Source organism: Pristiophorus japonicus, chromosome 1 (assembly GCF_044704955.1).
Source record: "Pristiophorus japonicus isolate sPriJap1 chromosome 1, sPriJap1.hap1, whole genome shotgun sequence".
NCBI lineage: Eukaryota > Metazoa > Chordata > Chondrichthyes > Pristiophoridae > Pristiophorus > Pristiophorus japonicus.
In genome coordinates this window covers 509,398,487-509,424,089 of record NC_091977.1, presented here as the reverse complement: position 1 = coordinate 509,424,089, position 25,603 = coordinate 509,398,487, and the positions used below count along the sequence as shown (strand labels likewise).

Here is a 25,603-nt window from a genome sequence, read left to right as displayed (position 1 = left end):
CCCATCCTGCCCCCGTCCTGCCCCCGTCCTGCCCCCGTCTCACCTCCGATCCCACCCCCGTCCTGCCCCCGTTCCTCCTCCCATCCCACCTCCGTCCTGCCCCCATCCTGCCCCCGTCCTGCCCCCGTCTCACCTCCCATCCCACCTCCATCCTGCCCCCGTTCCTCCTCCAATCCCACCTCCATCCTGCCCCCATCCTGACCCCGTCCTGCCCCCATCTCACCTCCCATCCCACCTCCGTCCTGCCCCCGTTCCTCCTCCAATCCCACCTCCGTCCTGCCCCCATCCTGCCCCCGTCCTGCCCCCGTTCCTCCTCCCATCCCACCCCCGTCCTGCCCCCATTCCTCCTCCTATCCCACCTCCGTCCTGCCCCCATCCTTCCCCCGTCCTGCCCCCATTCCTCCTCCCATCCCACCTCCGTCCTGCCCCCGTCCTGCCCCCATTCCTCCTCCCATCCCACCTCCGTCCTGCCCCCATCCTGCCCCCGTCCTGCCCCCGTTTCGTCTCCGATCCCACCCCCGTCCTGCCTCCGTTCCTTCTCCCATCCCACCTCTGTCCTGCCCTCATCCTGCCCCCGTCTCACCTCCCATCCCACCTCCTTCCTGCCCCCATCCTGCCCCCGTCCTGCCCCCGTCTCACCTCCCATCCCACCTCCGTCCTGCCCCCGTTCTGCCTCGCATCCCATCTCCGTCCTGACCCATCCTTTCCCCGTTCCGCCTCCCATCCCACCTCTGTTAAAACCGGAAGTGGGTGGGTTGAAGGCGGTTTAGGTCGGGATTCCAATTTTAAACAAATGAACGACCCCCATGCTCCAAACCCACCTGTTTTTTCAGGTAAAAATTCTTGCCATGAGCTTTGGAATACAAGAAAGTGGACATTAATAAACTGTCAATTTCCTAAACATAAAGTTTTTTTTTAATAATAAATTATAACCAAAGTATTAATTTATCAAAATCCCCATATGATTCAGGAGAGCAGTCAGAAAGTTGCACTTCATCTCATACCAGTTGGTCCCTCGTCATCCATCACCACGATAACCCCTTTTCACAACGTGCCTACTTATCACTGCAGTGCACTTCTTCTGCTGCACCAAAGCTATCTGCTCTGGTGCTTACTACAAGCAGGAATGTTGACTGTTAGTGCTGTGGTGAGTGGTGTCCTTCCGATTCAGCTAGAGTGAGACTGGGTTCTGCTTGTTCTGTGATGGGAGCAGTTGGTATATTACGAGTAAGTGACTACAATTATCCATTTGGGTATTATATTATCGTACATTGAAGTATATAACAGAAGAAAGCTAGAGAAAGTACATGTGATGAATTGGTAAGTACAAATCAATAGCCTGGATCAATTAGGAAGGGGGAATCTAATGGCAGATGATTTAGAAAAAAGGAAGCCATCAATCTCGAAGCTTAAAGTTAAATTCCAAACAATGTTATGGTCTGTTAAATATAATACTTTGGAAGACACAAGAGTTGTCTTAAGGATTGATTAGTATGACATGTTGATAGATTAGCCTATTGCAATTAGGTCTCTGGGAATAACATAGCTTTCTTCGTGTGAAGGGAGATACTTAGTTATTTTATCACATCTCTTCCTAATTGTAATTTAATTAATCAACAAGGGACATCATAACGTATTACTTTTTTCTCCTTTTGTTGTCCATTTGTTTGCTCGTTGGTACTGAGATAAATATGGAATTCCCATCCTAAACCTCTCTGCCTCTCTCCTCCTTCAAGACGCTCCTCAAAATATACCTCTTTGACCAAGTTTTTGGTCACTTGTCGTCTTATAGAATCATACAGCACGGAAGAAGGCCGTCGAGTCTGTGCCAGCCCTTTGAAAGAGCAATCCAGTTAGTCCCACTCCCCCGAACTTTCCCCATATCCCTGCAAATATCCTTCAAATATTTATCCATTTCCCCTTTGAAGGCTACTATTGAACCTGTATCCACCACCCTAACAGGCAGTATATTTTGTGGCTCGGTGTCAATATACATGCACAACACAAGGTCATACCCAAATCACCATTTTACACTTCTGTTGTGCAAAGTTCTGCACCAGGTGTGCTAACTCTTTAAATTTGTAACAACAACAATAATTACATTTATATACCGCCTATAATGTAGTAAAATGTCCCAAGGCACTTCACAGGAGCGTCATCAAACAAAATTATAGCCTGTACACTTAATGTACAGTTACATAAGATCATTGAATATATCTTCACACTGTATACAATATGCCTGTACCATCAGAAAGTGCAACTGGTGGAGACCTAGGGGTCACCTGCACCCTGCAGGTAACCAAGTATAAAAGGGAGCTCACCTTACTGTACCCTCATTCAGGAGCTGCAATAAATGGACTAAGGTCACAACAGTTCAAGTGCAATACCTTACCTCATGGAATCATTACTAGAGTGCTTACAGACACAATATCTTGACTTTAATAGATGGAAAAGTTGGAAAGTTGTGCGGCATGGATGAAAGTTCAGGGGGGGCTACAATTCCTGATACTTGCTCGCAGGTGGGCGGTTGTAAAATTTATCCCTAAATTACTTTCAGCTAAGATGGCATATATTTTTGAGTTTTGTAAGGGGTTCTCGGGAAGTATTGTCGTGCCTTGGGTATCTCTCTCTGGGCTTCTGCCCTCACAGCTTATGCCTGGCCTGTGAGGTACCCTGAGTGCTGCAAGAGCACCCCTGGAGAGACTGTGTCCACAGCTTATGAAGGGGGTTTTGAGACTCGTGCATCCCCACAGCTTATGCCTAGCCTGTGAGGCACCTGTGAGTGTCAAACACTCCTAACCCCTTCTTCCCTAGCCTGTGACACACAGTTGAGCATTTTCGAGGCGCTCCTAGCTTCCATTACACTGTTCTGACATAAGACTCACGATCAGGAGATGTAATATAATAGAACTGAGACAAGGTGATTCCAAGAGGAGCTTAGGCTTCCAATTTATTTGACAAAGTGTATCTCAACAAACAGCAATACACCAACAAAACAATCCCCCTAAATCCCACGAAACAGACGCAACGAAAGTCTTTACACAAGTTTAGCAGCACAATGCCCAACCTCCCACCTTTCCTGGCCTAACTGAGTTGGGAGTTCTGGGGACCGGAGGTTATACTCACTACTGTGCCTTTTGCAGTCTGGTGGTTTGTTTCTTCTGTCTTCGGTGTCTTCGGACACTGGTCTTCCTTCAGTGTCGAGAGGCTTGCTGGTTGTTGGATCACGAGAGCAGAGAAGCCACCCACACTGGGTCAGAAACCCCTTTTTATAGCCAGATTATCCAGTCCGCCTCTCATGCTGAAATCGACCCTTCCCATCGGTGGGCTTTGTGATTTTGAAAAATGCAGCAGTTTTAGATAATTGCGGGTTTTTTTCCACTGATGTTAACCTACTCAAGGTTTGAGTAGGTGTTGATTGCGTTGACCTCCTGTAGCCATTGTGTGGGCCCTTGGGTTGTTTTGGGTTCCCTAGTTTTCTGAAGGTCTGCATAATTTCCCTCCGTAGTGTAAACATGGGGAAGACAATAGCCCGATAATGGCGATGAGTTAGGAGACCAAAACTGTGCACAATACTCCAGGTGTGGCCTCACCAAGGCCCTGTACAACTGTAGCAACACCTCCCTGCCCCTGTACTCAAATCCCCTCGCTATGAAGGCCAACATGCCATTTGCTTTCTTAACCGCCTGCTGTACCTGCATGCCAACCTTCAATGACTGATGTACCATGACACCCAGGTCTCGTTGCACCTCCCCTTTTCCTAATCTGTCACCATTTAGATAATAGTCTGTCTCTCTGTTTTTACCACCAAAGTGGATAACCTCACATTTATCCACATTATACTTCATCTGCCATGCATTTGCCCACTCACCTAACCTATCCAAGTCGCTCTGCAGCCTCATAGCATCCTCCTCGCAGCTCACACTGCCACCCAACTTCGTGTCATCCGCAAATTTGGAGATTCTACATTTAATCCCCTTGTCTAAATCATTAATGTACAGTGTAAACAGCTGGGGCCCCAGCACAGAACCTTGCGGTACCCCACTAGTCACTGCCTGCCATTCTGAAAAGTCCCCATTTACTCCTACTCTTTGCTTCCTGTCTGACAACCAGTTCTCAATCCATGTCAGCACACTACCCCCAATCCCATGTGCTTTAACTTTGCATATTAATCTCTTGTGTGGGACTTTGTCGAAGCCTTCTGAAAGTCCAAATATACCACATCAACTGGTTCTCCCTTGTCCACTCTACTGGAAACATCCTCAAAAAATTCCAGAAGATTTGTCAAGCATGATTTCCCTTTCACAAATCCATGCTGACTTTGACCTATCCTGTCACCTCTTTCCAAATGCGCTGCTATGACATCCTTAATAATTGATTCCATCATTTTACCCACTACCGATGTCAGGCTGACCGGTCTATAATTCCCTGTTTTCTCTCTCCCTCCTTTTTTACATATATATATATATGTAGTTAAGGTTACAGCAGTAATTGTACATTGAGTATCATTTCAGTCTTAACCGTAAAACAAAGAAACCTGCCCTGCAAACTCCCCAGGAGCCATGTATGAAAATGCAGTCATCCCTGGGAATAATAAAACTGCCTAAGTGTCGCGGTCAAGCTTTGTTTACACACCTTGAGTATTTAGCAACGGCTCTCCTGTCTGTGTAGTAGCCTGAGGAACTGTTTTCTTTTTCTTTTTCTCCTGAGCTTACAGCTTGTAACTAGCAGATATGCTACAATCAGGAGTTGGCCGATTACTAAGGCATGCGATCCCACCCGGATCCACGCAGGTATGTCTGCCCGCATCCCCAAATCCCACCATGCTGGGGGTTTAATCTGGGCAATCTCCCCTGCTAGAATTTCACTTTTCTGCTCCATGGTGTAAAAATGTTTTTGAGACAAATCCACTGCCTGGAGGAGGGCTGTAAGTTTCTCAGGTAGTGGGGCAATGGGATAGCCAAAATGGGCGACATATTGTTGTAGGTGGCTGAGATTGTTTTGTACCGTGAGGTGAATCGTGGAAGGTTCAGGGATGGGTGTGATTCTGGTGTGTGCCACTTGAACCTCTGCCCTGGGTTTAAAGCAAAAGCTGCTGTACGGTATTGGACACCACCTTCCCGGTCCGTGTTCATACCGTTGGACACTTGTGGTGACACAATATGTCCCACCGCCTACATATGCAAACTGTGGAGGCATGTGGTTAGGGGCCATTACCTCTATTGTGCAGTTGATAGGCTCTGCCCCAGCAGGGCTGAACCCACATTGTGGCCTTGCAAAAGCGTTCAAGTGCTGGGGGCACAGGATTACCTGTGCTCCCCTGCTCCGACAACCCGAGAGGTCTGTACCTGTCACAGTGTGCTCCCACATTGTGACATAAGGTGGGACCTCTTGGAATCAAACATGCACCCCTGCATGAATGACTCCCACATTCTCCACTCGGTACGGGGGTGCTGGTCGTGGGGACGCCCCCATCACAGGCATCCTGACCACCACACCCATGATGGTATGGTTTGACTTTCCACAGTCCACCGGTACCGGGTCGGCTTCCGACGCTGCACGAAGTTGGCAAGGACTCAAAACATTATCATAAGGGTGCAGTGCTGCTAAGTGCTGGTTGCTGATCCAGGAGGGGACCTGTCCCTGACTCAGATCCTCGAGGTTACTCCATCCCTCTCCCAGCAACCAGGCCCCATAGAGCACGCACACCTCATTTTGGGCGGCTTGACCGGAGGCATTTCTATCCTCCTGAATCAAGGCGTTTACAGCACTGGCCTGTGCCTCCAATTGAGAGATAATCTCCTTTAAGTGAACTGTCATTGCCACCTCTTCGTGGAGCGCGGATCCCACTACGGTATTCTCGTGCCCCAGGATTTTGCGCAGCTGGTTCTTCAACCCATTCATCTGGAGGGCCAGCCGCATGTTATCCAAACTGTTTATGGCGGACGCCCCGGTGTTAAACCCCGTGAAAATGTCATTTAAAGTGCCACGCCTCTGCCTGCCCGGTTTGGCCCTATCCCACTGTTTATACAAGTCTGTCACTTTGACGTCCCCGAAGTCCAGTTCATAGAACTTCCGGAACATCTCCCGCAGCAGAGCCTGGTATAACAGCTCGGTTTCCCGGGGACACCACGTAGGTAGGTGGACTTCTGTCAGATTTAGCACCACTGATGCCACCGCGTAGTGTACCCCCTGATAAAGTAGTTTCTCGGTAGGGACCAACACTAAACCATTCCCCGGCCCCCTGGTTGTTGTCGGGCACCCGTGTGGGACAGTGGGCTTGGCCGTGGGTGGGGGTTTTCTTTCCCGAACTACAAGTTCGGTGGCGTTTACTGGTACCCAGGGATTGGGGGTCACACACGCCTCCCCGCTGCGATCCCATACCACCCCATCCCTGACATCCTGCCACCACCTATAGAGAGCAATGGAGACCCCCTCTGAACACACGCGAGTGGATCCCCACATACACAAATACATTCCTTGGTCGTAATCCCACCATTTCTCCCAGCACACCGTGACCCCGCCAGATGATCCCATGATGGTTCAGTAGGTATCATTATCCAGACGTTCCCAGTCCAAATGTCGGTCTCCCACATCCCTCTTGAGCTTTCTGAGTCACCACCACCGTCCCAGAGGTATGTCCCCTTGGCAACTTAGGCATATCTTCCTGCCTTCTCTCACTCTCACTCTGGAAGTGGCCACAGTGATCTCCGGGCAGGGGATGGAGGCCTCTCTGTAGGTAAAGTCCTTATGGTTGGAGTACTTGGTGGAGTTCAATCCCAACCACCCAGGCCATCTCCCTTCGTGGGAGTAGGTGACCTGGCCATCCGCCGCCGGAGTCCCTTCTCCTGTGGTCACTGTCGGCGCTCTGCCCCCGGAGCATCCGAAAACCAGGGAGTCCTCGGTGTCCCCTCGGTGCCCGGTGCAGATCCTTAGCGATACCAGCATCACTAACGTCCAGTAGGGAGGTGTTGACATCTGAAAGGCAAGAAGAACATAGCCTTGCCTTGAGAGACCTCTCCAGGCTCGGCCTGCGTAACATGTTCCGAACACAAAAATGCTGTACCCAACCGTCACTGCCTTACCTAAACACATATGCACACAACACAAAGCAACAAAACAGGAAGGGAAATTATATACACTGCCACCCATCCCCAGGTGACCAGGCTACATCCTGTCACTGTACAGGCGTCGTCGACCACTTGGCTGACCGTACCCTGGGGACCAGGATGCCCTCCGCTGAGGGGCTCGTATAGTCCCCCTTAATGTGTCTTGTGCTGCCCTCCAAGGGCCTCTCAAGCCCTGGATAATTGGTGGGAGACCCTTGCTAGCGCAACAGAGCACCCTCCCTGTTGTCTTTTGCTTTCTCGGTCTGGGGCGGGGAGCTAAGTAAACAGGGGACCACGGCGCCCTGGGCTGTGGCACTCTGTCACTCTCCTTACTGTCGGTGCAGAGTCCCACGTTATGGGCTGCAATGCTACCTCCTCCACCTCTTGGGCTAGCCCTAGCTGATCCACCATGGCAGGTTCAGCTTCCTCTTGGACCTTGCTAATGGTAGAGCCTATCTCCCTACTTCTGTTAGTGGGCTGGGAACCTCTACCCAGTGGTGGGATAGCCTTACTGGAGCAGTGAACCATCCCCTACATCACCGCCGAGAGTTCCGCCTGCTGGGCGCTCAGAGTGCATGCGAGTTTAAGAGCCAAGGCAATCCCTGCCTTGGGATCCCAAACTCCGCAGCCCGTGAGTCTTGTACCCGCAGACACTGAACTGGAGCCATCAACGTAGATCTCGCGGCCTGTGGGGTGTATCCCTGCCCGAAATCCAAAGTTGATGTCCCATACCCCCTACACACAGCATCTATGCGGCTGCCCTGGATAGATTAAATTTGCTGCGAGCCTGGGCTCGCAGAGGTCCTTGACCTTTAAAGTCATTTGGGAGAGGAGGAGGGTCCAGCGAGTGATTCTAGCACTGCTCACTGTCCCATCCTTAATCCTCCCGTCCAACAGCATCTGCGTCGGGGTATGATGGGTGAGGAGTGTAATGGGGGATATTCCGGTAAAGATCTGAGCTCTCTTTACTGCCCAGTGGGTGGCCTCTCACAATTGGAGTATCCCTTTTCTACCTCCGTGAGGACCCTGGAGGAGTACACCACTGGTCTCACCTGACCGTTTCGCTCCTGGAGCAACACTGCACTTAAGCTGTCGCCACTGGCTGCCACCTCCAGGAAGAATTCCTCCCCCCCCATCAATTGCCTCTCGGGCTGGTGCTACCTGCAGGTCTCTCTTAAGATGGACAAATGCTGTCTCACAGCCCTCATCCCATTCCCACTCGACCCCCTTGTGTAGGAGTCTGAGCAGAGGGGCGGCAGTGGCTGCATAGTCCTCGATGAAGTCCCTACAGTAGCCAGTGATTCCCAGGAAAGACCTTACCCCCGACACATCCCTAGGGACAGGGAGTTCCTGCACTGCCTTTCTTCTAGCCTCATCAATGGCCCTTTCTCCTGCCCTATCGTCAGGCCCAGGAATTTTACTTCTCCTAGACTTATCCGGGCTTTCTTGGGGTTAACTTTAAAACCCCCTTCCTTCAGTAAGACCAACAGTTCGGCCAGCAGTGGACCGTGTTCCTCACTGCTGTCTGTGAACAACAACAGGTCGTCCACATACTGGACTAGCTGGTGTGGTTGGCTGAAGCCTTTTAAGCAGTTCGCCATGCATTGGTGAAAGATGATGGGACTATTATGAAAGCCCTGTGGGAGGCAGCTCCATGTATACTGCTGTTCCCGGAAGGTGAAGGCAAACTTGTACTGGTCTTCCCTCCATACAGAGATATGTCCAACACTGTGAACGTGGTTGCGGATGCAGGGATTTCCCCTATCAGATCCGCAACCGCCGCTACTGTGGGAGCACAAGCTGGGATGTTTTTATTGAGCACCCTATAATCCACCGTCGCCCTCCAAGAATTGTCCGGTTTCCTAACCGGCCAAAGCGGGGAATTGACATGGGTGGCTATGGGTCTCAAAACACCCTGCTCAACAAGCGAGCTTAAAGCCGTCTCCAAGTCTGCTTCTGCCTCTCAGGGAAAGCCATACTGCTTCTATTCTAACCTCCACTCCTGTGACTCTCCCACAATCGTGTTTATGGGTGGCAAATGCTGCAAGATTTGCTTGCACATAGGCCCGGTACTCGGCCGGAGTGTAACCGACCAGAACCTCCAGGTCGTAACCCCCTTTTTGCTTCATTGTACACAGAGTCCCTTTTCCCTGTTTCTTATCAATAACCATGACTTCTCCCTCTGCTCCCGTGCCCACTGTGCCCCATAGACAGTGATTCCTCAAGTCTACTAGGATCTGGCGAGTGATGATGAAATCAGCCCCCAAGATCCGTTTTCCCACCTGCTCCCAGTTCATCAGGACGCACTTCCATTGTGTTTGGAGTGCTCCGATACGAACTGCGAGCGGGACTGAGAAAAACCCAGCCTTCTTATTTCCTGTGAACCCAACTAATTGATACGGCACCCCGTTTGATAGAGGTGAGGTTGTGGGGTCCTCCGAATGGACTATCGTGCTGGAAGCACCAGTGTCCAAAAGGTAAGTATCCAATACACCCTCAACCTCCATCTTGACCCAGGGTCGTCCCCAGGGGTCATATTCTAGTGGGCACAGGTATGCAGGCTGGGTCTGGGCTAGTCACGGCCTCTGTACTGGCAGGGTTGCTGGTGCTTCCCTGCCTGTTGCCGTGGCTACCTTCCCAGTCCCCTCCAGCGCTGTCCTCACTGCAGCTACTATCTCGTCAAGGGATGGTGAGGAGCTCCCTCTACTTCCCCCACTCTGGGCGGCTCCTAAAGAACTTCTCCCCCCATATCTCTTTACTGGGCTCCTGCAATCCCTTTTAAAATGACCAGCTTTCACACACCCGTAACACACTCCCTCCTTATCAGACGAGCGGCCACCCTCCTGGTGCCATTCCCTTTTGGGAATCGAGTTGGGTTTTACTTCATTTACACGACCTTTGGAGGTTTTCTCCTCCTTCCCTCCTCCATTCCGTTGGACCAGTGCCAGTTGCCTGACCACTGCTTCCTCGGTGAGGTTGGGGTCCCGGGAATCGAACCACAGTTCTGCCCTGGCCTTGAGCCGGGGCAAGCAGTTTGCCACCAGCATCCTCAGCCAGCGGCCAGTCTGTACCGCGGAAAGATTCGCCCGGTCGAGGAGCTCCCCACAGGCTGCGTGGTATACCACCCACAGCCTGTCCGCAAACGCCTGCGGGGTTTCCCCTTCGACCCGTTCGAAAGGACTGCCGTCATCGAAGCCCATAGCCTCAAGGACGGCCCTCTGGACCTCAGTAAATGTGCGCTGCCCCCTCCGGCATTCTGCCGGTAGGGCCTGTCCAGAGAGAAGAGCAGCAGCTTGGCTGTCTCTTCCTCATTGCACCCATTAATTTCCCCTGCCTGCATCACCTCCATGAAGTGGATAGATGGGTCCCCGCTGCGAGTGAGTTTGGCCAAATGGGTCACCATGGCCCTGAGTGATTGAACTCCATGGGGAATAATAAAGTCGCTCTCCAGCGCTCCCTGACCTTGACCACCTCCCTGTAGAGGACCGTACTTGCGCTGCCTGACCAGGCACTTCCACCCTGGTTCAGGATCTTTCTGCGCTGGTCCCTCTACCTCCGGCTGTCCCACCATACCCGGTGCAGCAGACAGTGCCTGGTCACCTGATCCAGAACTTAACTGACCCTCGGCGGGAGTCTCACATCCCTGCTGCCGAGCGGGACACATTGGTCCTGCCCCCAGCCCTGGGTATGCTACTACCTGCGCGCCCCGCTCCTCCTGGTACCCCACCGGACAAACCACCGATGCCTCAGGAGGTGGTCAGGCGTCTCTTGCCTTTGGATTCTCCTCTACCCCCCAATACTCTCCTTTGTCCCTTGTGGACCCTCCAGGTCCTATCAGGGCGACCATCCCCTTTGCCTGGGATAGAGCGTGGGTGAGAGTTTTAATCCTCTCCTGGCAGGGACTGTGATCTGCAAACTCACTGCTACTGGCCACGTTATAAGCTGCCTGTACATCTTTTAATTTATTCTCTCATTCCCAAATTTTCTGGGTGTACCGAGAGTTCTGTTCCCGGAGGGACCCCTCACTACCCTTGGCCCCAGTGACCTGACACTGAAGATAGTCCCGGCTATTTCGGAAGGTCTCCTCCAACTGCCTCTTCCCTTGCTGCTCCTCAGCTAATTCGGCCAACAGGTTGTCCCCAACCGCAGCCCAGAGAGCAGAGAGCTCCTCTGATTTCTGAAGACTCTGTTCTACCCGCTGGTTGAGCTTTCGGACTTGCCGAGTGAAGCAGATAAGCCAAATGGCCTTTTCCACCCTGCGGTTGTGGTCCTTCCCTGCTGTCCACTGGGCAGCAGCATCCACTGGGCGCTCTGCCCGTGTGAGGGCTTGCACCCAAGGTTTGGTGAGGTTCACCTTGCCAAAAATGTATGAGGAAATTCTCTCCTCCATTTTAGTTTCCTCTCTTATCACCTCATCTGTTATATTAACATCTCCTGTTTGCTTATGTCCTGCCGTGGTCGCCATGTTCTGTAAGGGGTTCTCGGTGAGTGTTGTCGTGCCTTGGGTGTCTCTCTCTGGGCTTCTGCCCTCACAGCTTATGCCTAGCCTGTGAGGTACCCTGAGTGCTGCAAGAGCACCCCTGGAGAGACTGTGTCCACAGCTTATGAAGGGGGTTTTGAGACTCGTGCATCCCCACAGCTTATGCCTAGCCTGTGAGGCACCTGTGAGTGTCAAACACTCCTAACCCTTTCTTCCCTAGCCTGTGACACACAGATGAGTGTTTTCCCTTGCACTGTTCTGACATAAGACTCACGATCAGGAGATGTAATACATTAGAACTGAGACAAGGTGATTCCAAGAGGAATTTAGGCTTCCAATTTATTTGACAAGGTGTATCTCAACAAACAGCAATACACCAACAAAACAATCCCCCTAAATCCCACTAAACGGACACAACGAAAGTCTTTACACAAGTTTAGCAGCACAATGCCCAACCTCCCACCTTTCCTGGCCTAACTGAGTTGGGAGTTCTGGGGACTAGAGGTTATACTCACTACTGTGCCTTTTGCAGTCTAGTGGTTTGTTTCTTCTGTCTTCGGACACTGGTCTTCCTTCTGTGTCGAGAGGCTTGCTGGTTGTTGGATCACGAGAGCAGAGAAGCCACCCACACTGCGTCAGAAACCCCTTTTTATAGCCAGATTATCCAGTCCACCTCTCGTGCTGAAATCGACCCTTCCCATTGGTGGGCTTTGTGATTTTGAAAAATGCAGCAGTTTTAGATTATTGCGGGTTTTTTTCCACTGATGTTAACCTACTCAAGGTTTGAGTAGGTGTTAATTGGGTTGGCCTCCTGTAGCCATTGTGTAGGCCCTTGGGTTGTTTTGGGTTCCCTAGTTTTCTGAAGGTCTGCATAATTTCCCTCCGTAGTGTAAACATGGGGAAGACAATAGCCCGATAATGGCTGTGAGTCAGTCGCACCGTTTTTGAGCAAGTGCTCTCCCATTGGCTTGAAAGCCCCATGCTTCGGGCTGACTCTGTCCCACCATTGGCCCTCCGGTGTCCTCCCCCGTCCAATCACTGCTCTGCCAAGGTCAAACCGTATCGGTTTCAATTCACATTGCAGCACAGACAGATCCCACAGCTCTTTTCCTTCTGGGTAAAATGAGGGGGTTTTCGTCCTCCCCTACAGTTTTCTTTACTCCTTTTGTTACTCTGCATTTTTTGGGGCTTTCATGTTTCAGACTACATTTGTAAGTAAGCTCCAGCTTCCAATGTTCCAGAGAATGTTTTTATGTGCACATTTATTTCAGTAAATATTTATTCAACTCCCCTTTGAAGGATACCATTGAATCTGTATCTACCACCCTTGGTCCAACACCGCCTCCAGTGTGCCAGCGCAGCCTTCGGTCGCCTAAGGAAGAGAGTGCTTGAAGACCAGGTGCTCAAATCTGGCACCAAGCTTATGGTCTACTGGGCTGTAGTGATACCTGCCCTCCAGTATGGCTCAGAAACATGGACCATAAACAGTAGACACCTCAAATCACTGGAGAAATACCACGAACGATGTCTCCGTAAGATCCTACAAATCCCCTGGGAGGACAGACGGACCAACGTTCGTGTTCTCGATCAGGCCAACATCCTCAGCATCAAAGCACTGACCACACTTGATCAGCTTCGCTGGGCGGGCCACATCGTCTGCATGTCCAACACAAGACTCCCAAAGCAAGCACTCTACTTGGAACTCCTACACGGCAAACGAGCCCCAGGTGGGCAGGGGAAACATTTCAAGGACACCCTCAAAGCCTTTTTGATAACATGCAACATCCCCATCAACACCTGGGAGTCCCTGGCCGAAGACTGTCCTAAGTGGAGGAAGAGCATCCGGGAGAGGCGCTGAGCACCTTGAGTCTCGTCGCTGAGAGCATGCAGAAAACAAGCGCAGGCAACGGAAGGAGCGTGCGGAAAACCAGACTCTCCACCCACCCTTTCCTTCAACGACTGTCTGTCCCACCTGTGACAGAGTGTAATTCCTGTATTGGACTGTGCAGTCACCTGATAACTCACTTTTAGAGTGGAAGCAAGTCTTCCTCGATTTAGAGGGACTGCCTATGATGATGATGATTTTTCAGTAACTTCGTAATGTGCCCAGGGATTGAAAAGAGAGCTTCTTCAGTTTATTTCACTTACTAGTTTTACCACATGATCCCTCAGAAGGCAGTAGAAGAAAACTGCATTGTGCTTTTGAATTTAACTTCCAAGCAAATTTATGGAACAATAAAGCAAGCAAATAGTAGCAGTGACACAACATATAGTTTACAGTAGTTATTAATCTTGTCAGCTGTGACTCAGTGGGCAGCACACTCGCCTCTGATTCAAAGGGTTTTGGGTTCAAGCCGCACTCCAGGAATTTATTAGGGATGGGCAATAAATGCTGGCCTTGAGCACATAAATCTGAGCAAATAAATCTAGGCTGACACTCCAGTGTAGTGCTGAGGGAGTGCTGCACTGTTGGAGGTGCCGTCTTTCGGATGAAACGTTAAATCGAGGCCCCGTCTGTTCTCTCAGGTGTACGTAAAAATCCCGTGGCTCTATTTCGAAGAAGAGCAGGAATGTTATCCCTGGTGTGCTGGCCAATATTTATCCCTCAATCAACATCACAAAAGCCCTATCCCCCAACGAGATGCCGGGCGGGCGGGCACCGCCGCCGACGAGGTAAGCGGTGTCAGGCCACTCGGCCGGGGATAGGGCGATGTCCCTTCGGCCTGGGAAAGGGTCGTCGCCCGGAGACAGGATGCGCTGGGAGGGCCAGGAGCTACTGCACACGCGCGCAGTTGCTGGCACTGCAGGGCTGTAGCTCCGCCCCCAGCAGTTCCTGCTGCACAGCACCGAGCTAGAAATGGACCTACAGCTATCTGAGAATCGCGTGGTAAGTACTCGCCGCAATTTTTGTTCTACAAATTAGGCGGGCTTCTCCGATGTGCGCTGTTCTTGCGGGAGTCCGAAACTTGAGCCCAATGTGTCTTCCCTATGCCCGTAGATTGGGAATGGGGTCTGGGCTTGTCCTGCTCTGGTGGAGTTAGGCCCTGCTCCAATACTCCAGCGCTAGAGGAACTTCAGGATCTGGGTTAATATACTAGCTTGTATAGGTTACTGTACGGGGTATGGTAGCATAGTGGTTTTGTCACTGGACTATCAATCTAGAGGCCTGGACTAAAGATTCAGAGACGTGAGTTCAAATCCCATTATGACAACTGGGGGATTTAAATTCAGTTAATTAAATAAATCTGCAATTATAACGTTAGTATCAGTTACGTGACCATGAAGTTATGGGATTGTCGTAAACACCCATTTGGTTCACTAAATGTCCTTTAGGGAGGGAAATCTGCCATCATTACCTGATCTGGCCTATGTGTGACTCCAGACCCACAGCAATATGGTCGACTGTTAACTGCTCTCTGAAATGGCCTAGCAAGCCACTCAGCTGTACCAAACCGCTACGATAAAGTCAGCACTGCAGGAGTACCTTCACCACAATTTGCAGCGGTTCAAGAAGGCGGCTCACCACCACCTTCTCAAGGCAATTAGGGATGGACAATAAATGCCGGCCTTGCCAATGACGCCCACATCCCCTGAACAAGTAAATTTTTTTTTAAAAGCTTGTCGCCCCTGAGCCCTTGGTTCGAATTTAGCCCAGATTTATTCTTGCCTATTATCTGTAAGGGTTCTACACAAAGTTTAGGTAGTTATAAACTACTCATGGAATTTAGAGCTGAAAGCCCTGAAACATCTGCCAGCAAAAGTGCTTTCCACTTGCCCAGAACTACATTGTAATTGCCTGACTTGGCTGCTTCCTGCCAATGCATGCTGTCAGACAGAATGTGTTTTACAAATATTTGGTATGCAAATCTGTCCATTAAGTGGCTTTAATTAGGCAGCCTGCAATATCTCTGAAGTAATGCATCCCTTCTATGCGGTACTAATTTCATCCATTTGAATTGGGCAATTGAGAGCATCCTGGTTGATTTTAGGGACTAGCTTATTGCTGCTTTGTGAAGTGCTGCTGATGTATGGCTCAGGAATTGAAATCTCATCTCAGATAAGGAGAGGTGCAAGGACACTTGCCATCCACAAATGAGTTTCACTTTTCTGTTTCCATGCCTTTATGAACCATTTGTTGCAATTACAGTTTCATCTCATCCTCACATTTAGATTTAAACTGTGACCATTGAGCTGACAAGGATCAAAACTGCACCATTAGACAGTCATTTAAAGTTTAATACCAAACTTTCTCAAACCTTTACATTTTTAACTATGCTGTTTATTTTGGCCTGTACTTCTAGGAATTTTCAGTTGCGTTTCCATTCTTTCATGTGATTTTTGTACATTAAGTCAAGAGATATAATGAACTTAGGTTAGCAAAGTAAGCCTCCACTTAAATGCATCTATACTCTTTGCTTCAACCACTCCCTGAGGTCACGAGTTCCACATTCTCACCACTCTCTAGATAAAGAGGTTTCTACTGAATTCACTTTTGGATTTCTTGGTGACTATCTTATATTGATGGCCTCTAGTTATGCTCTTCCCCACAAGTGGAAACATTCTCTCTGTATCCAATCTATCTAAACCTTTCATAATTTTAAAGAGCTCTATTAGGTCACCCCCTCAGCCTTCTTTTTTCAAGAGAAAAGAGACCCAGCCTGTTAATCCTTTCCTAATATGTATACCCTTACATTTCTGGTATCCCTTGTAAATTTTCTCTGCACCCTCTCCAGTGCCTCTATATCCTTTTTATAATATGGCGACCAGAACTGTATGCAGTGTGGTTGAATCAAGGTTTGACACAGGTTTATCATAACTTCCCTACTTTTCAATTCTATACCGCTAGAAATAAACCCTCCTGCTTGGTTTGTTTGTTTACGGCCTTGCTAACCTGTGTCGCCACTTTTAGTGATTTGTGTATTTGTACTCCGAGATCCCTTTGCTTCTCTACCCCACCTAGACTCGCACTCTCCAAGAAATAAGTGACCTCCCTATTCTTCCTACCGAAATGTAATACCTCACATTTATCTGCGTTGAACTTTATTTGCCAATTATATGCCCATTCTGCAAGTTTATTAATGTCCTCCTGTAATTTGTTGCAGTCCTCATTCGTATTGACTATCTCCCCCAATTTGGTGTCACCCACTTTATTTTAAGGTACATTGCTTTGAATGTCCACAGCGGTCAATTCAGGGGTCATCAATGCACTCATCGACATCTACAGCTGCACATTTGATAGCACAAGGATGCCTGTCACTTTGGACTGCTGCAGATGTTGTCGATCTGTAAAGCATGCACTCCCATGTTCCGCCACCAGGGAGCGCATCCCCTGAAGTCTCAAGAGATCCCAGCATCCCTTGGGGGCACTGTATATTCAGCCTATTCAGGCCGCTTCAAAGGGTATGTTTACAAGAGCTGTGGAACAATGGGGCACCTCCAACGAGCTTGCAGACAAGCTGCAAGCTCTGCAAAACCTGCTAACCACCACATGGCAGAGGAAGATCGGTCCATGGTGGATCAAACCAATTTCGAGCCTCAGAGAGAGGAGGCAGATGCTGAAGTACACGGAGTGCATGCTTTGAAGATACACAACAGCAGGCATCCAGCAATAGTAGGAGCAACCATTTATCAGCACCCCCACCTCCACTTAGTCCAAAACATCTGGGTGCAGTTTGCTACATTACTGGCAACTCAATCTCAGGAATCATGGCACTAATGTCCAAATGCAATGAAGCCTGTGCTACAACCAGACGTATCAAACATACCATTTCACGCAGCACTACACGTCTAGATAAATTGGCATGCCTGACAGCATAATCCTCATCCCTGCCTCCAGAGTTTCTACAATAATGTTGCGTGCGGCATGTTCCATAACCTCTTTCTGAAAAGAAGCCTCAGTATGCTTCTTGAAAAGCAGCATGGGAATGAGAGTCCACACTTCTTGAATGCCTCAATGTCCTGGGCAGCCTGTGGGACCAGCGCACGACGAGTTAAAATAGCTTGTTGCTGAGCATGGGATTGTAAACTAAGTATTTCGTCAGGGAGCTCAAGGCTCATATATCCCCAGGTCTCGCTGTTCCTGCAAACCCTCTAGGCGAATCAAGGGATATGGGGACGGGGCTGGAGAGTGTTCAGGTTGAGGATCAGCCATGAACTCATTGAATGGTGCAGCAGGCTTGAGGGGCCGGAAGGCCTACTCCTACTCCTATTTCTTATGTCTGATCCGCAAAGACCAAGAACAAGAAAATTGCTTCCATCCCTTCAATCAAGAGCATTGCCAGTACAGGTACAGTCATGTCAAAAAACTTGAATACATTAATGCACTCCTCCCACTAGCAATATGTAATGACTATGTGTAATATGTATGTAAATGTAGACTTTTGAGAATTCAATAAAAAAGGGTGATTGTGTGCAAGCCAGCAGAATTACCCACCCATGAATGATTTTTGACCTCCTTTTCTAATGCTGAGAAGGAGAAGTGAATGCTACCCTTATCATTGCAACACCTACTGGAAATATTCCTCAAAATGCTGTCCTTTCCACAGCTAAATTGCACTTTTGTGGGTTAGGACTCCAAAGGCCAAGCTGTTAATATTGAGTAAAAAGTGCGTGTAGATTTTCAGTCAGAAGTCAGCCGTATACACAAAGCTTTACTTCACACCGAACAGATAAAATAGTTCAAAGCACCTTCATCACATGAGTTACAGTGGCAGCTTCAGTCCAATTTCACAGTCCTTTTAACTGCTGACGCAGCTATCCGAGCCTCTGATAGTCTTCAGTTACCATTACAGTCATATCTCCTGGTAACTATAGGAAAACTGCTTTAAGCCAATATCCTGCCAGAAACAATCTGTAAGGCTGGTTTCATATCAGGAACGATGGGATCTTTCTGCTGTAGAAAAGCAAAGTTCTGGCAATAAACATACATTTTAAAGTTAAAACATAACCCGATATTATGCACTATTTCAATGATTGAAAAGAACTGACTATCTTGTCAGCTATTTTCAATTATTATTATAGGAGGCAAGAACAGAGATCTGGGGTACTTGTGTACAAATCTTTGAAACTGGCAGAACAAGGTAACAAAGCAATTAATAAAGGATAACGGGATGCTCTGTTTTATAAATAGAGTACAAGAGATAGGAAGTTATGCTAAACCTATATAAAACACTAGTTTGGCCCCAGTTGGAGAATTGTGTCCAATTCTGGGCAACACACTTTCATCATCATCATAGGCAGTCCCTCGGAATAGAGGAAGACCTGCTTCCACTCCTAGAATGAGTCCTTAGGTGGCTGAACAGTCAAATGTGAGAGCCACAGTCCCTGCCACAGGTGGGACATAAAGTCATTGAGGGTAAAAGAGGGTGGGACAGATTTGCCGCACGTTCCTTCCGTAGCCTGCGCTTGGCTTCCGCATGCATTTGCCGACGAGTCTCGAGGCACTTAACACCCTCCCGGATCCACCTCCTCCACCCAGGGCGGTCTTCGGCCAGGGACTCTCAGGAGTTGGTGGGGATGCTGCACTTTACTAGGGAGGCTTTGAGGGTGTCCTTGTAACGTTTTCTCTGTCCATCTTTGGCTCGTTTGCCATGAAGGAGTTCCGAGTAGAGCGCTTGTTTCGGGAGTCTTGTGTCTGGCATGCGGACAACGTGGCTGGCCCAGCGGAGCTGATCAAGTGTAGTCAGTGCTTCAATGCTGGGGTTGATGGCTTGGTCGAGATCGCTAATGTTGGTCCGTCTGTTCTGCCAGGGAATTTGTAGGATCTTGCGGAAGCATCGTTGGTGGTATTTGTCCAGGGATTTGAGGTGTCTACTGTACATGGTCCATGTCTCTGAGTCATATAGGAGGTCGGGTATTACTACAGCCCTGTAGACCATGAGCTCGGTGGTAAATTTGAGGGCCTTGTCTTCGAGCACTCTTTTCCTCAGGCGGCCGAAGGCTGTGCTGGCGCACTGGAGGCGGTGTTGAATCTCCTCATCAATGTCTGCTTTTGTTGATAAGATGCTCCCGAGGCATGGAAAATGGTCCACGTTTCCTTTAGGAAGGACGTGAAGGCTTGGGAAAGGTTTACTAGAATGATTCCAGGGATGAAGGAATACAGTTACGTGGATAGACTGGAGAAACTGGGATTGTTCTCCTTAGAGCAGAGAAGGCTAAGAGGAGATTTGATAGTGTTTAAAATTCTGAAGGGTTTAGATAGAGTAAATAAAGATAACTTTTAACAATGGCTGACGGGTCGATAACTAGAGCACACAGATTTGAGGTGATTGACAAAAGAACAGAGACGACATGAGGAAAAGCTTTTTTATGCAATGAGTGGTCAGGATTTAGAATTCACTGCCTGATAGGATGGTAGATACAGATTCAATAGGAACCTTCAAAAGGAAATTGGATAAATTCTTGAAGGAGCAATGACTGCAGGGATATGGAGAATGAGCCGGGGAGTGGGACTTTTCTTTTTATTCATTCACGGAATGTAGGTGTCACTGACAAAGCCAGCATTTATTGCCCAGCCCTAATGGCCTCTGTAGCAGCAGTGTGTCGAGCTGAGATCAGCTGCTTTGAGAGGGTGGGTGCCCCTATTGTGCTGTTGCATGTGTGAGCCCGCCCCTGTCTCATCATTAAAATTACCCTGTTGCTGGGATTTGGAGCTGGCTTAATGGCAGATGACAACAGCAGGCGAAAGTCCTGCCCCACTGTACTCCCTTAGATGCAATGGTGCCCACATCATTTCTATGGTGTTATTTTTTAATGCAACTAAGAAAAAGCAGGAGAGGGAAGTATTAGAAACATAGAACCATATAGAAACATAGAAATTTACAGCACAAAAGGAGGCCATTTCAGCCCATTGTGCCCGTGCCAGCCGACAAAGAGCCACACAGCCCTTGGTCAGCAGCCCTAAAGGTTACATATAGACCTATGAGCAATGACGGAAAGGAAAAAAGCACCCAGTCCAACCAGTCCGCCTCACACAACTGTGACACCCCTTATACTGAAAACATTCTACACTCCACCCCAACCAGAGCCAGGTGATGTCTTGGGAGGGGCCAAAACCAGATAAAAACCCAGGCCAATTTAGAGAGAAAAAATCTGGTAAAATTCCTCTCCGACCCATCCAGGCGATCGAAACTGGTCCAGGAGATCACCCTGGCCGTATTCTATTCCCTGCAATACTTACCATTATTTCTGCGCCATCCAAAAAAAGGTCATCCAGCCAAATTCCAATTACCAGCTCTAGGACCGTAACCCTACAGGTTACTGCACTTTAAGTGCCCATCCAGCCATCTCTTAAAAGTGGTGAGGGTTTCTGCATTCACCACTCTTCCAGGCAGCGAGTTCCAGATTCCCACAACCCTCAAATCCCCTCTAAACCTTCCACCAACCACCTTAAAACTAGGCCCCCTCATAATAGCCCCCTCCACCAATGGAAATAGACCCTTACTATCCACTATGTCCAGGCCGCTCAATATTTTGTACACCTCGATGAGGTCTCCTCTCAACCTCCTCTGTTCCAATGAGAACAAACCCAACCTATCCAATCTGTCCTCATAACTAAAATTCTCCATTCCAGGCAGCATCCTAGTAAATCTCCTTTGCACCCCCTCTAATGCAATCATGTTCTTCCTATAATACGGCGACCAGAACTGCACGCAGTACTCCAGCTGTGGGCAAACAAAGTATTATAAAATTTAAGCATAACCTCCCTTGCTCTTACATTCTATGCCTCACCCAATAAAGACAAACATTCCGTATGCCTTCTTAATGACCTTATCCAACTGACCTGCTACTTCCAGGGACTGGTACACTCACGGCCTTCCGCGAGAGGTGGGCGCCGGAGGGACTGGAGTGCATCGTCACCCCTGGCAACCAAATTTTAATTTGATTTTATGTTTTAATGTTTAATTTGTTTTAATTGCCGGTGTTTTTAGTGTCCCCCTCCCCCTTTATAGGGGGCACTTGGAGAAAAAAATATGATTTTAGTGCCCAAAAAAAAACATTAAAAAAAACAAAAACACAAAAAAACCCAAAAAGGGCCTTGAAAATGTTTGGTGTGTCCCCCAGATCGGGGGCCCACGATTTAATGTTTTAGTTTCCTCCCAAAAAAAAAGAGTTCTGTGGACCAATAGTGGAGCTGTTGGAGGCGTGGCCTATTCACTTGGAGCTGTGCTGCAGTGAGAGAAGGAGCTCCCTGCTGTTGCTCCTGCCTGGAAGGCCTTTGTGAGCCCTGTGAAACAGCCCAAGAAGAGGAGGAAGGGGCTTACTACAATTCCAATTCATCCAGAGGGAGAGGAGGAGAGCAGAAAATTCAACAACCTTTAATACTGCTGCAGAGAGTTGGAGAGAGGGGGAAAAAGAACAATAACTATCCAGTGTGGAAGGAGGGAGAAACTTCATCAACCAAACGTGGGTGTGTTTTGGTGCATTTCCCTAAAGACTTTGTTCTATCGGTGGGGGGAGAAAAGAAGATTTCTTCGAGGCCCGGAACATCGCGGGGGGTGTGTGTGTGTGGAAGTGTGTGTGGGGGTCTTGCTTACAGCTAGGCCCCACACACCACTGAAGCACCCCTCCCCCTTTGCCTAGCCTGGGATAGCTGGAGCTACCTGGCTGAAGTATTACAAATCACCCTATTTAACATCATTGGGAGTGTGTGCCTGGGTGGCTCCAGCTGCCCCAGGTGAAGACATCTTCTCCCCCCACCCGAAGACCATCTACGAAGACTGTTTTGTTAGCCATCTGGGGAGTGCACCCCAAAAAAAAAAAGACACTCACCCATTGCTGTGAGGGGAGACCTGCCCTCGCAGCTTCCCTCTTTACCACCCCCCTCACTCTTTCTCTCTCTCTCTCTGTCTCTCCCCGCTCTCTCTGAGAGCCCTTTCCTCCTAATTGAAAAAAACAATTAAGACAACTGAGCAGAGGGAGCAAGGCCCCTCCCCAATTGTCAATGAGGGGAGAGGTGCGCCTCATTGAGAGCTCCTCTGCTCATACGCTTAAACGAGGCCAATTTAAGAACATTAAGGCCTGTGACTTTGGGGTGGATGTAGCCCTTAAAGGGACCCCGTGATGGCGACTCCAACCACACCGGTGGCAGGGCCAGCTAAGACATATGCGCAGGCGGCATCCACATCCACGGCGCCTCCTGCTGCCCTGCCACCATTCAGACTTATAACAAAAAAACACGGGGTCAAGAGCTACACTCACCCCACAATGAGCATCGAGGAGTGCGTGCGGGCGATGGCTGGGGTAGTCGGCCCCTCGGCCATTGTTGCAGCCTCCAAGATGTCGGGGAAGGCTGTATTCTTCCTGGGGTCGGAGCCGGCGTTGTCCCTGGCCCTTGAAAAGGGGCTCACGGTGGGCAGGATGTTCCTGCCGGTGGACCCTCTTGAGGCCACCGCGCAGAGGGTCAACCTTTCTAACGTCCCGCCCTTTGTTCCCGCTGGGCTCCTCCTCCCTCACCTACACCAACTGGGGGAGGTAAGGTCGGGGATCAACCCCATACCGCTCGGCCTCAGGGAGAACAGCCTGCGCCACGTGTTCTCCTTCTGCCGCCAGCTCTTTGTCTGGCTGGCGCGGGAGGAGACGACGGAGGGTAGTTTTAATGTGATGCATGAGGGGACTGCTTACCGCGTCTTCTGGACGTCGGATGGTGTGCGTTGCCATGCCTGTAGGGAGGTGGGGCATGTTCGTAAGAACTGCCCCGCCTCCAAGGCCGCCAAACCACCGAAGGAGGCCAAGGCTGGCGCCGCCGCCACCCCTCCCCCTAGTAGCGTCCGTGTGCCGGGAGCTGTGGGTGCGCGGGCATCGTCGGGGGCCTTTGTTTTCATGGCCTCCGGTGGGGGGGAGGGAGAGCGTCCGATCGGAAAGAAGGCGCGGAGGAAGGCGAAACATCTCGAGGCGGGTCCCCTCAGTGCGCCAGACAGTTTGATCCCCACGCTCAGCCCAACCCAGCCATCGGCGAGCGCGGGGTGCCCTGAGCCCGTGCCCGAGCCCTTGACCAATACCGCAGAGGGGCTCGGGCGCGGGCAAGATAAGAAAAAGGGGGGGTGGAGCGGGAGGCCTCGGCAGACATGGAGGTCTCCCTGCCTCCGCGCATCCTCAGGAACAAAAGGAGGCGCCGCTCTAATGAGGCGGAGGGGGGAACAACATCCCTCCGCGGAGGAGTCGGTGCCCGCCGCGCGTCCCCCACCAGCGCCCCCAAACTGCGCCGTAGGCGAGAGGAATCTGTCCCCGGGGAGGGTGGGGCAGTCGAGACTGCCCAGCCTCTGCCTCCCGGGGATGGCGTGGAAGATCTGCCTGTCGTGGGGGGCGCGGGGCCAGTGGAGGAATGCGTTGCCGCCGGGTTGAGCGTCCCGGGGACTGAAGCGGGTGGGGCCGAAAGGGCCGAACCTGAGCCCGCCCAGCCTTTATCCAACTTCCCCCGGGACTTGCTTGACTTGGCAGAAAATGGAAATTAAAATTTTTTTAACATACATCCACACGCTGGGCCGGGGTGTGGTGGCGGGGAGGGGGAAGAACACCAACCTTCGCCCCCTACTTTGGAGCTGAGGGACTGGGTAGACCTGGAGAATTTCCTAAACCAGGTCTCTCCGTGTTCCCCGGTTCCTGGGGCGGAGGAGGAACCCCTTCCACTGTCGTTTCCCGACCCAGCCCGCTTTTAAAAGAGCCCAGTGGGGACTCCTCTGCCGACGATCCTGGGGGTGGGATCGGGGCAGAGCCAGGGTCGGATGGATCGGCCGGGCCGTTTGCCGTACCTCGTGCGGTCGACGGGCCGTCTGCCAGCGGCGACCTCCCGGAGGGGGACGGGGACTCGGTGGGGGACGAGGGAGCAGATCTATAGTCCATCGCCAGTGAGGCAGTGGATCTTCTCGTGCCCGCTGCTGAGTCCCCCCTCATTCCTGTAAAGGAACTCCAGGACTTTTTGGCCCAGAGCCAGGGTCGCCGCAACCGAGCCCATCTGGCCCTGGAAAGATGGTCCGAGCCGGGGCTGCTCATCGCATCCGTCCGCGCCGTCGCTAAAACCATGGCCGCGGGCGGGCCCTTATCAAAGGCGCAAGGCCTTGAGCTGCGCCGGCTCAAAGGGTTCCTCGCTGGGCTGCTGAGGGAGTGGAGGTCAACAAAAGACTCCACTCCCCCCCCACAATAGGTTAGCTAGAGGTTGCACTATGCTTTTGTCATGAAGATAACCATAGCCAGCCTCAACATCAACGGCGGCAGAGGGGCACGCCGTAGATTTAACAATTTTTCGCTCCTGCGGGAGGGGAAATATGCGGTGTGCTTCCTGCACGAAACCCACACCGTTCCAGGAGACGAAGCCACGTGGCTCCTGGAATGGCAAGGAGAGGTCCGCATGAGCCACCTCACCGCCACTTCTTGTGGGGTGGCCATCTTGCTGGCCCTGCATTTTCAGCCGGAGATCTTGGGGGTCGAGGAGCCCGTGCCAGGCCGCTTGCTGCAAGTCACGGTTCGCCTGGGGGACGTGCCGCTCCATCTCGTGAACGTGTACGCCCCTCATCCCGGCCCGCAGCAAACGCGCTTCTTTGAAGAGGTGTCCGCTCTTCTTGGCTCCGTCGGCGTCGGCGACTGCATTGTCCTCGGGGGGGATTTTAACTGCACCCTCGAGGCGAGGGACCGCTCCGGTGCCCCGCAGTGCATGACGGCGATCGAGAAGTTGAGGGACTTGGTCGGGTCCTTCGACTTGGTGGACGTCTGGCGGAATCTCCATCCTGACTCCAGCGACTTTACTTGGGTGAGGCCTGGAGTAGGATGGTCCAGAATTGACCGCCTTTACGTGTCTCGGGCGTACGTTTCCTGCGTCCCGGTGGCCTCCATGCGGCCGGTGCCGTGTTCGGACCACCTCCTGGTGTGGGCGGAGCTCGCTTCGCTCCGCACGAGGACGGGGTCCGCGTACTGGCATTTTAACAACCAGCTGCTGGAGAACGTGCGGTTCCAGGACTCGTTCCGTTGTTTCTGGGCCGACTGGAGAAGGAAGCAGGGGGGCTTCCCCTCCTTGAGGCTA

The 25,603-nt window shown here is 50.8% G+C and overlaps 1 long non-coding RNA gene across 1 annotated transcript in view; it reads left to right on the top strand.

The window, feature by feature from the left end:
* LOC139260372 (uncharacterized) overlaps positions 1–25,603 on the top strand; it is a 135,655-nt gene that overhangs the window by 85,294 nt on the left and 24,758 nt on the right. The window lies entirely within an intron of this gene.